This window comes from Pangasianodon hypophthalmus, chromosome 17 (assembly GCF_027358585.1).
Source record: "Pangasianodon hypophthalmus isolate fPanHyp1 chromosome 17, fPanHyp1.pri, whole genome shotgun sequence".
NCBI lineage: Eukaryota > Metazoa > Chordata > Actinopteri > Siluriformes > Pangasiidae > Pangasianodon > Pangasianodon hypophthalmus.
In genome coordinates, this window is record NC_069726.1 from 22606443 (window position 1) to 22617450 (window position 11008).

Below are 11008 nucleotides of genomic sequence, written 5' to 3' on the forward strand. Positions count from 1 at the left end.
TGACGCATTAATGCAACAAATCAAAATGATTGGCTGGAACAATTTCTCTGACCAATCCTATGGTGTATGTGGTCCGACATTTCTTCAGTTCCCCGCTCAAAACTTTAGTTCCCACCTGCAACTAGTTTCCATTTACTAATTGAAAAAACCTCACAACCATGGTCTCATCTTATCCTGTCATATGCCATCTCTCATTAATTGTGTATAGGGATGTTATATAGAAAAATAAAGCATGGAAGGATGTAGCAGAGATTGTTGGTGTTTCCGGTAAGTGTACATAGCTAGGACAGTTAGCTTGCTCTGCTAATCTAATCTGAAAATGAAGCTAGTATGAAGCTGTAGGCTGTAGGCTATAATTAGTGTGTGTCTGTGGTAGCTGAAGCGCTGCAATGGCTGAGCTGCATTATTGGATTTAGAAGATTTAGTGCATGCTGTACATAGGAGGCTCTCTTCCACTGTTTAGTCAGCATCTTGACGCTCTCTGTGAGGTTTGCATTTTATGGAGTTTTGTAGGCGTGGCTGAATGTAAATGTGGCTTGAACATACACTGTGTGAGTGGCTAGGTGTGTTTCTCTATGCAGATAATAAATAAGAAATGTGAGAATTGTCTTCGATACCAACAGTAATATTGTGTTAGACACTTGATTATACTGAATCATAACTATGTATATTACATTCTCAGATGGAATAGCTGTATTTAATATTTTAATACTTCAGTATTGAATATTACCCAGCGCTAACTCCAATGCATATTTGCTACTATTATCTAACACACTACAATGTTCAATTCCCTTTCAGTGTAAAACAGGATCCTCTGCACCAAACATGTTGGACCAGAGAGCAAAGATCTTGTCGTCACACACCTTGAAACACGAGAGACTCGATGACGTTGATGAGAAATCAACAAAGCAAAACAGAACCAAGATGCAGAACTTGATTTTTACCAGTTTTTGCTCTCAGTGTTCAAAGAGTTTCCTCACCACAGATAAGCAGTAAAAATGTTCGCTTTCCGTTCCGCTTTATGCGACTTTAACGACTGTTAGGAGGAAATATGCAAATGAAGACAGCCTGATATTTTCCTGGACAAGTCCAGCAGTCATGACATCTCCAGTGACATTTGGATTCAGGATAATTTCACCGTGGAATTGAGGAGAGCGACTCTGATTGGTTGCACTCCCCACACTCAAAGGATGAAGGAAATGAATCCCTCGTTTCATCACTCGTCTGAGATTACACCAAGGAGGAAAGTGACTCAAGAACCTGCTCTAAATAGGCTGCTCTGCTCTTTTGGCACTGTGATTCACACTTCCTGTATCTGCGAATGATAAAAAAAAAAAAAAAGTTTATGCCAAGGATGGAACAGGTCTAAATCGAGGAAGGTCGCCAGTCCAGATGGTCAGAATCGGGTATTTTTGAGTGTTTCAGATGCAGTGTGAAGCAAACTTTCTGCATGGTGGTTAGCTGTGGACATCGATATCGATCTGTGCTTGGAGACAGAGCAGTGGGATTAAAGGCCTGGTCAGTTATGAGGAAAAGTTCTAAAGCGAAAGCTTTCTTTTTGCACTCATTGCCTTTGAGAATAACAGATGAGAGGATGTGAACTGTGATTGGTGCTCTGAGGGCGTAAGAGGTGATCCATTATATAATGTGAAAATGGCTTGATGGAAGGGTTTGCTTTTTCAAAACAAAACAAAAAAACTTACATGAAGGATTACAGTGAAAAGGACAACCAAGATCAGACTTAACTGTTTACTTCACATTTTTTACTCAACATGAATATATTCACTTTATTTTTCAAATTTGCTTTCAAATACATTAAGCCTCATTTATCAAACCATATAGGAATAGATTTATTTGTAAATTATTTGCAGGGGCATTTACACAAGAAATGTGGTTTCATTGTATACTGTATCATTTGTATAAATTTGTGTATAATGAGACTCATTAATGGGAACCTCGACTGATCAGCTTCAAAACGTATAATAATTGTCAATGCGATTTTATATACGGATTACGCTATCAAGTTTAAATCACTTATTTATTTAAATTCCACACCAATTTAATGAATATTTTGTGAAAATCAGTTGCTTGACATGATAGAAAACATCTCTAAATTAATACTAGCCATTCCATTAAAACATAAGTAATGGAGCCTTAAAAAAAGAGGAGGAGTTAGTGTGTGTCTGTGGTGGCTGAAGCACTGCAATGGCTGAGCTGCATTATTGGATTTAGAAGATTTAGTGCATGTCGCACATAGAAGGCTCTCTTCCGCTGTTTAGTCAGCATCTTGACGCTCTCTGTGAGGTTTGCATTTTATGGAGTTTTGTAGGTGTGGCTGAATGTACATGTGGCTTGAACACGCTCCTTAATTTACAGATGATTGGTGGTTATCAACAAACGCACGAGTACAAAAAATATCAGCGTTATTCTGTGTACTTTTGTAAATCTGGTGGGAATATTTAGTTCCAGTATTTCGTTGGCCTACAAAAAGAAAGATTGATAAATGAAGCCCACTGTGCGATGAACCCTGTAAGAACAGCAATTTAAAAAAGTTAGTGAAAGCACACACTTTGCCAGACATAATTCTTTTATAAAGACACAGGATGTGGAACAGTGCATTAAATGTCAGCTTAGTTTCCAGGGGAACACACACACATACACACACACACACTCCTTTAAACTCTGTGGAGTGTATAGATCTGCACTGAGAGCAAAGCACGAAATGTCTCTTGTGGTATCATCGATATCTCGATTGCAGTGGTCATTAAAGTAGCCACACCAATCGCAATTTTTTTTAATTTTAACTTAAGAAGCCTGGGAAGAGATGGAGCTGTACGACTTAAAACATACAATAGGTGGAACATTACATATATAGAATATTTTGCTCAGTTGTCAAAGACTGTAGTGTATCACATAGTGCAGCGTTTTCCAAAACCGTCCTCTGGGATTCCAGATCCAAAATTTCCATTCATCTGTTTTCAGCACTGAAAGCTGAAAATGAGCAAAAACATGGAGTGATTTGGGAAACGGAGACGAGCCTCAGTAAGTTGCTGAAACAGAGTCATTTGTCTTTGAGGGTTTTGTATAAGAGAGGATTAAGTATAATTACACATTGTAGGATTTCACAGTCAGTAATCTTATGTGAAAGCTTCTGTCACTGTAAAAAAAAGGAAAAAACAACTTGACAGTTTCCATTTTTTGTAATAATTGTAGCTCACTCTGTTATGTAGAATTGAAAATTAAGATTAAAGAAAAGCCTGAAGACAATCAAAGACGAAATGATAGACATCTTCAGCATAGTCATTATTTTTATCCTGGTTCATAACTTTTTTAAAAACTCTTTTCTTTCTTTTTTTTTTTAAACCTGCCACCATTATCACTCCCACAGACCTCATTAGCAATTTTTTGGACTGTTAAAGACAGAAAAGGAAGAAAAAAAGGGAATAAATAGAAGAGAAAGAGCAAATGAATGAATAAAAAAAATTAGAAGAAATTGTAATGGTAATGTCCATCAAGAAATCAAACACAATCATGGAAAAATCTCTAGACTACACAGGCTGCGTGAACAGATTATGCATCTAGGCTATTAGCTTTTCATTCACTGTTATCTGGCGGACAAGCAAGTTCCTTTTTTTTCTTTACTTCACTCATCTAACAACCAGAGAAATAAACCTTCCTATCAACTTTCGCAAAGCAACACCTTTAATCTGATTTGTTTGTTTATACATAAACATGCTACAACTAGTTCATATATTTCTCAGTAGTGCTAAAACAACTTGACGCTAATTGTTTTCGAATCTTCCCACCTCCTGCGCTACTCGCATGACCCCAGGATGCGCTCTTCCTTTTTTTATTAGCCATAATAAAATAATCAGCTTGAACAGATGCTAGACAATCATCAGAATCAGGATGTGGAAAAAATGACATACTGTAAATGAGCAAAAGAGAGCACAGTGTAGAGAAAATAAACTCTAACGCGAGACAGTCACTTGGCATTTCTACATGAAAAAAATGAAGCCGCTAGCTCAAAGAGCTAAACACTGTGTTTTTGTGTTCTTTTTTTTAACATAATGATTATTCAGTACTTATAAGAGTTTCCTCTTATTCAGTTCTGAGCAGGGGAAATACGAACAAATAAATTAGCCAAGAAAATGTCATGTCTTGAAAAACCGTATGTTTTTCTCGCAGCTATGCTGAACATGAACGCTGTGCTTGCTTCTGCAATCCTGCGATGTGAATCAGTAATACTGCTGCCTGATTAAGCGGATCCTGTAATCCTGTCCTTTAAAAATTCCCAGCAGCCCCTTCAAATCATGAAATGAGAAATGATGTGTAAAATGAGTTTCATGAGCTGCTTTACCTACACTGCAGACAGCGTACAATTGTTTCATTCTGTTTTTTATGGTAAATTAGGTACACGATGCACGCTTGCTTCAGACCAACTGTGATCAACGTTTACGCTAAATCAGGAGTGTTAATGAAGTGTCACGTTTCCATCCAGCTTTATTTTCTAGCAGACACTGAAAATTAGTCACGAATGGGAACAGATTGAAACTGCGTTTCTCAGCGTATTAAAGCCATTTCGTGTTTGTATGTAAAGCACCAAACCATGTAAGCCATATTGAAATGCATTTTACACTACAGCTCTGTTGAATTCTCGATTCTGATTGGTCAGAAGGTGTTGATTAAGTTTCTATAACAGTGCTCATTCTAATATGTTATCATTTCTATGGTAACAGCTCATTCACAGGGATTGATGCTCCACATAAAAGTGTGTAAAGTTTTCTGTACGGGGATGTTCATTTAACGGAAGGAGTCTCCAGTGTCAGTGCTTTGTAACAGTCAGAGTTATCGTGTTAACTTTAAGTTTTCCAACATTTTCAGGGCAGAGGAGTTTATGCTTTGCGCTTACGAATGTATATAGCTGCTCTAACATCAGCGACATAGCTGCTCTAACATAAGTGACATCAGGAATTAATTTTTTTTTTGCGAACATTCCACAATATTAATTGTAACTATAAATGGATAATAAGTATGATCTATAGCTCTTGGCAAATTGCTGTCATATAGGAGAGGAATAAAACACTTCAGGCTGTGCTGTTGTAGGAAAATAATCAACTTTCAGGTGTTAACAGTAACAGTTACCTGTTGCATCCTATCCCATGGAACAAGAATAAATTCACAACAAGAATAAATTCACTGCGTAACGTACAACCGCTTTAACCGATGCTTTATTCTACTACGACCAAAGCGTGAAGGAAGGACGCACGCAACGACGCACATTTGTTACACATGCTCTATTTTGCTAACGATATTTTTGTACACTACTGTTCATGTGATCGTGTTGAATGCTCAGTTCACATGAGCTTCATTTTTTTATTTTACATTTCTTTGCCACCATGAAATGTAAATATTCTTATATGTAAATGTTGATATAACTGATCAACTACCACATGTTGTCTATCCAAATTTTAGAGTATTTTTCTAGAGCAGTTTTTTTTTCATATTTCTCTTTAAAAAGCCTGGGTTCATCAGTAAATAAGAGTACAGTTACAGAGCAGCAATATCTCCAGCTGTTTAAACCAAACCAAACTTTGTTACAGCTTTGTACAATGATTTTCTTCTCAAGGTCACATTGGATATTTCTGTGTGATGATTTTATACATTAAAAGTAAATGATTACTAGTAGTTGGGGTGTGTGTGTGTGTGTGTGTTTTTTTTTCTTAACTGAGGAGTTCTTCCTTCATTCCAGGCGATTAAATTAAAAAATCCAGTAACAGCTCATTAGGCCTTCTAATGGCAGGAGCCTACACACACACACACACACACACACACACAACAAGTGCTCCACCATCCTCTAGGATGTGCTGTACCTATACACACACACACACACACACACACTCCTACACAGTTCTGTTTATTTAATTTTTGTACTGAAAAAGTTACATTAGAAGCATGTCTCAGCTGATCAATTACACTTGGGCTAAAGGGCATGGGGGCATTGTGTGCACTGTGTGCACTGTGTGCATTTTAAGACTAAATTAATCTTGCAAATGACAGTTTAATCCAAATTTGTCCTGCTGTTCTCATTATAAACTGTGACAGATTAAAGGAAAAACATTTTTTGTTTCTTTTTCTCTTAAATCTGGCCTGAACAATTTTAAAATCTGTGTTCTAAATTAAAATCATCTTGTAGACCGTAATTGAATTTAAATATTGGAAAAAAAAACAAAAAAAAAAAACTTGTCTCTGTAACTCCACTAGGGGGCAAAATAGAGCAACTCAGGGCCTTAAACTCAGCTACTGACAAAATGTGCTAATGATATTTGATACTTCATTAGCAAGCTAAAAGAACAGAACATACACTGATTAGTAGAAGTTCTGCTATGGTAGTAATAAATCACAAGTAAAAATACAAGTCATGAGAAGGTAAGACAATTACTCGAGTAAGAGTAAATAAGTAGTGTGGTGAAAAACTACATGAGTAATTACTTTAAAAATTACGTTTTTACAAGTCTACATTTGACAAAATAATCTGACTATATTCTATTTTCTATTCTGTTCTTACGTTAACTAACCAGGTGAGCCATGCTGAAGTGAACTCCACCTCCATTATTAATAGTTCATAAAGAAACGTAATGTTAGCTGGCTAGCTAACTTAACCAAATGTTGTAGTAGCTTGCTAGGTTTGTTAACTAGCTAGCAATAGCCCATGTTAATTTTTACAAGTTTCTAGAATAATAGTTAGCTATCTATCATTATCCTGAGCATTACCTCTAGACTGTAGCAACAATTAGATATATTTAACACAACAGGAAATTGTTAGTGAACATCAAAGTGACATTTTAAGCTTAACACAGAGCTTTCATACTTTAAAAGATAACATTAAAAGGCTAGCTAGTCTAGCTCACTTAGCTAGCTAACTGTTTACCTGTACATGTTTCCCGCAGGTTGGATCTTGAGCTCTGAAATTGGCTCGTATAATATAATTAAAAGTTCATCATCACGCTGTTTCCTTTGAAGCATTTAAAACTAAAGATAGCTGATAAACTGGACAAGAGATGCTCATCTGTCTCCACTGTCTCAGACATTGCTGCTAAGGATCTGTTGCCTTTCATCAGGCTTTATATTTATTGGGTCTTGAAAATGAATTATTGAAAATTCTCACATACTGTCTTTTAATTGGTTTACAGTCTTTCGGGGTTGGACGTATTTGTAAAAAAACTCAGATAAATAGTACGCTAATTCAACTATAGTCAAAAAGTATGGTCCGGCCCACTTGATACTGGACTAAGTATACAATATAATTTTGATTCTTAAGGCAACATTTTGATATTTGATGATTACCACAGAATTTGCGATGATACAATTTGATTTATTTGCCTCTGTTCGATATGTGACCAACTTTGTTCAGAATCCGGGGAAGGCCTACAGTTAATTCCCGAATGATGATGGGATGGAGAAGGAATATTTTAAGCATCAGAGTAACAGCCAGATCACTTTGCTAGCCTATTTACATGTTACATTATTTTCTACACACTCTGTACTTTTTTTATAATAATAATAATAATAATAATCAATTTATGATTGTTGTCTGATCTTCCCCTACTTGAAAACCTTGCCTTAGAAAAAAAAAAAAAAAGCGTCACTGCAAATCACTCTTAAGTTCTTCTCACTGATCACCTTTATCGTACGATGAAATGCTTCTATTCTGGTGGGCGTGGTCTCTTCCAAGATGACTCCACCCCCATTTCCATGACCTGAGGTCTCACTGAATGGTTTAGTGAGGATGAACATTACTTAAATCAGATGCCATGGTGTTTCAGTCACTAGATCTTAACCTGAACACCTGAGAGACGTGTTAGACAGTGCTCTCCTCCTTCACCATCATCATCATCATCATCATCATCATCAAAACACCAACTGAGGGAAGATCTTCAAGTACTCTTCTTGAGCCATTAGAATCTACACCATTAAAGCTGTTCTGGTGGCTTGTGGTGGTTCAACACCTTACTAACATACTTTTTTTTGGTTTTTCCTTTAAATTATTACTTGGCTGTATGCGCATTCCGAGAAATCAGCAGTTGGTCTGAATGATACATTCGGAAGATCAGCATTTCTGGTATTCAGAGGACCGCTGTGGCAGATTGTTACTATTTTTATAAAGCCATGCGCTGAGTCCTGTGACTGATATCCGGCAATAATATGCAAATTAGAGAAGAAATGCCAAACACTACGTTTAATGCAGCTTAATCTGTGCATGAGTGATTTTTTTTTTTTTTTTTTTTTGGAAGTACAACTGACTGTCATGGAAGTACAACTGACTCTTGAAAGAATCTGAATCGATTCTTTCAAGCAGAAATTTCTTATCCCTTGTTTCTAGTTCATGTTCTAAACACAATAATATCTCCCGTCATTCTTTCTCCTTCATTCTCCTTCATTCTCTCTTTTGAGCTGAACTGGCTGTAGACACATTAGTATGCATCCGACGTTTCATCTCCTGCGTCGTTATTTCTGCCTCCCAGCGCTCTTACACACATGCTAGCAGATATTGATTAGCATACGGTGATAAATACGAGTGAGCTGATTCAGGATCAACACTCGCATAACGAGATGCTTGATAAACACAGGCGAAATGCATTTCCAATACAATTCAAGCGTTAGCACAGTCTGTCCTCTCAGCTTGAACATCTTCATGGTGGAAAAAAAATCCCGAACATACTCAAAATGCTGAAATCACTTTTAAAGTCAAACTGATTGGACGTGACCTTTCGGTTCATTATCTCAGTAAGCGAGCCTCTTTTTTCACCTTTTTATTTCATACACTAGTTCTCTTTCTCTTTGTCTTTCTGTCTTCATTATAGGAAAAAAAAACGACTCAGTCGACTCTTTCTTTTGTATTCAAGGCCATGTATTACTAAAAATAAATGCAGTATCAAATTTTCTATTTTCTTTATTCTTTTCACTGATCAGAATGCTTCAGCTGGCCCCAAGAATGTAGGAAAAGAAAATAAGATGAAAACACTATAACTGACTTTGTTGAAAAGCAGACTTATGTACTCTTTCTTTCACACCCACACCATCATTTTCCAAAAAAGTACCAATACTGAAAGCATTTTTAGAGCATTGTCATCCTTTGCAATTTCCTTTAAAGCTAACACATCATGCATTCTTCCAACCCCATACTTTAAAGCTCTCACTGTCAGTTAGCAAAAAAAAAACATGTACAGATCCACAGTGCTTCATTCATCACCATTCTGCTACTTTCTTACAGTCTAACCCATCACTGTACTAACAGGTGTTATTTCCATCAAAAGCCAAAATTAACACATTGACATCAGCGATTAATAACTGGTTTCTGGGCTAAGTGCTCAGCTCACATCTCTTTTCCCATTTCCTCTTTTCTCTTCTCTTTACTTCTTTTCTACCATGCTCTTCATGATGTCATATCTTGTACTACTACAGTTATACTGTTACTGTTACGGCACCTAACTCCACTTCGCACTAAGATACATGGGCGTGTCTGCATGGGTTTCCTCTCAGCTCCTAAAAAGATGCCGGTGGATGAATTGGCTACAAGAAAATGCCCCTAGGTGTGAATGAGCATGCTAATGTGTGTGTTCAAGGCACCCTGTGATGGACTGGAGTCCCATCCATGGTGTTTTCCCACCTCGCGTCTGGTGTTCCCGGGATACGCTCCGGATGTATTGCAGGACTGAAGATGGATGGATGAATGAAAGAATGTCAGATGCACATGTTGCTATTTGTATCCTGTCAAGACTCTTCAAGAATGGAATTTCATCACCTTAGTTGAATGTGAAGTTGCAAATAGATTTATTACGCTTACATTGTCTGATGATTTTTTTTTTCCCAGGGTCAGCTCTGAATCCTCGGCAACCCTGACCACGATAAAGTGGCTACTGAAGATGAATAAATAGTTAGTTCTAAAAGTCATGATGAATGAGCTAGTCATTCCTGATTCCCTCTCATATCAGGAAACATGGAGTGGATTCATATCTTTCATCAGTGGTGTCCCCCAAGGCTCAGTGCTCAGTCCACTTCTCTTTCCCCTCTATATAACCTTCTCTTGGTGATGTAACATCTTCTCCTAACAAAATTAAAATCTTTTTCCTCCTACAGTCAGATAAATAGCTATTTTATCTGTATCCTGGAGAATAACAGCTCTTCACCTCTGTTGCTATATATATTCTTAGAAAAGGTATGCCCTATGCTTTACTGTTACTATAGAAATAATAAAGTATTAGAAAGTGTGCATTAATATAAACTTGTGATTTGCATCTGCTCTACTGTCAGGAGTTGCTGGTATAGAAATTAAATCAATATTTTTTCAGAATCGAGATTTCAACAACGCAGTGGTTTTTAGGCCTTTGTGAAAGAAGAGAGTTGGCGTACGAACGAAGACCAGCAGGAAGAGAGTTGTCAGGTCTAGAAATAACTAGGGCTCATATGAGCAGTCGAGCAGATTCTGTGGTGAGAAAAGGTTGTGTTCTTCTGATGTTGTGAAGCAGAAATGTGCAGGATCTGGTGGTTGATGTGATGTAATCGGAGAGGTTAAGTCTGTTATAGCTGTGTGTGCTGGGTTGGGCTGTGAGGGTGTTGATGGTGATTGACATTTCCAGCAGAGTGGAGTTCTGGTTGATATTTATTAGGGTTTGCATGGGAACCTAAGTTTTACTAGTTGGCCAGTAATTTAAAAAAAAAAAGGTATTTAACTTGAGGTCTTTTCCACAGTTAAAGCAAAAACGGTTTCAGGACATCGCTATTTGTATGTGTGCAATAAAGAACATCAAACCGCACTTCAATTCACAGCCACACGCAGGCCACAAATGACATTTTCAGCTCCAATCCTTCTTTATATTACACTGTTAATGATGCAAGTGGAAAATAATAAATCCATCAGGACATACCGATTCGTAAAAAAGCACTTGTGTGGGTGAGCTGGTGGTTCAGCTAAAATCTTCGAGTCTGAAACTGACAGTGGAGCGCA

The 11008-nt window shown here is 37.2% G+C and overlaps 1 protein-coding gene across 2 annotated transcripts in view; it reads left to right on the plus strand.

Moving 5' to 3' along the window:
- Positions 1-6087, plus strand: part of igsf9a (immunoglobulin superfamily, member 9a) — a 48260-nt gene extending 42173 nt beyond the window's left edge. The window contains exon 22 of one of the 2 annotated variants that reach the window (XM_026942709.3): positions 799-6087. The gene's annotated coding sequence lies outside the window, so the exon portion shown is untranslated. The remainder of the gene's footprint in view (positions 1-798) is intronic. The other variant, XM_026942708.3, reaches the window with a different exon arrangement.
- The last annotated feature ends 4921 nt before the right edge of the window (positions 6088-11008 follow it).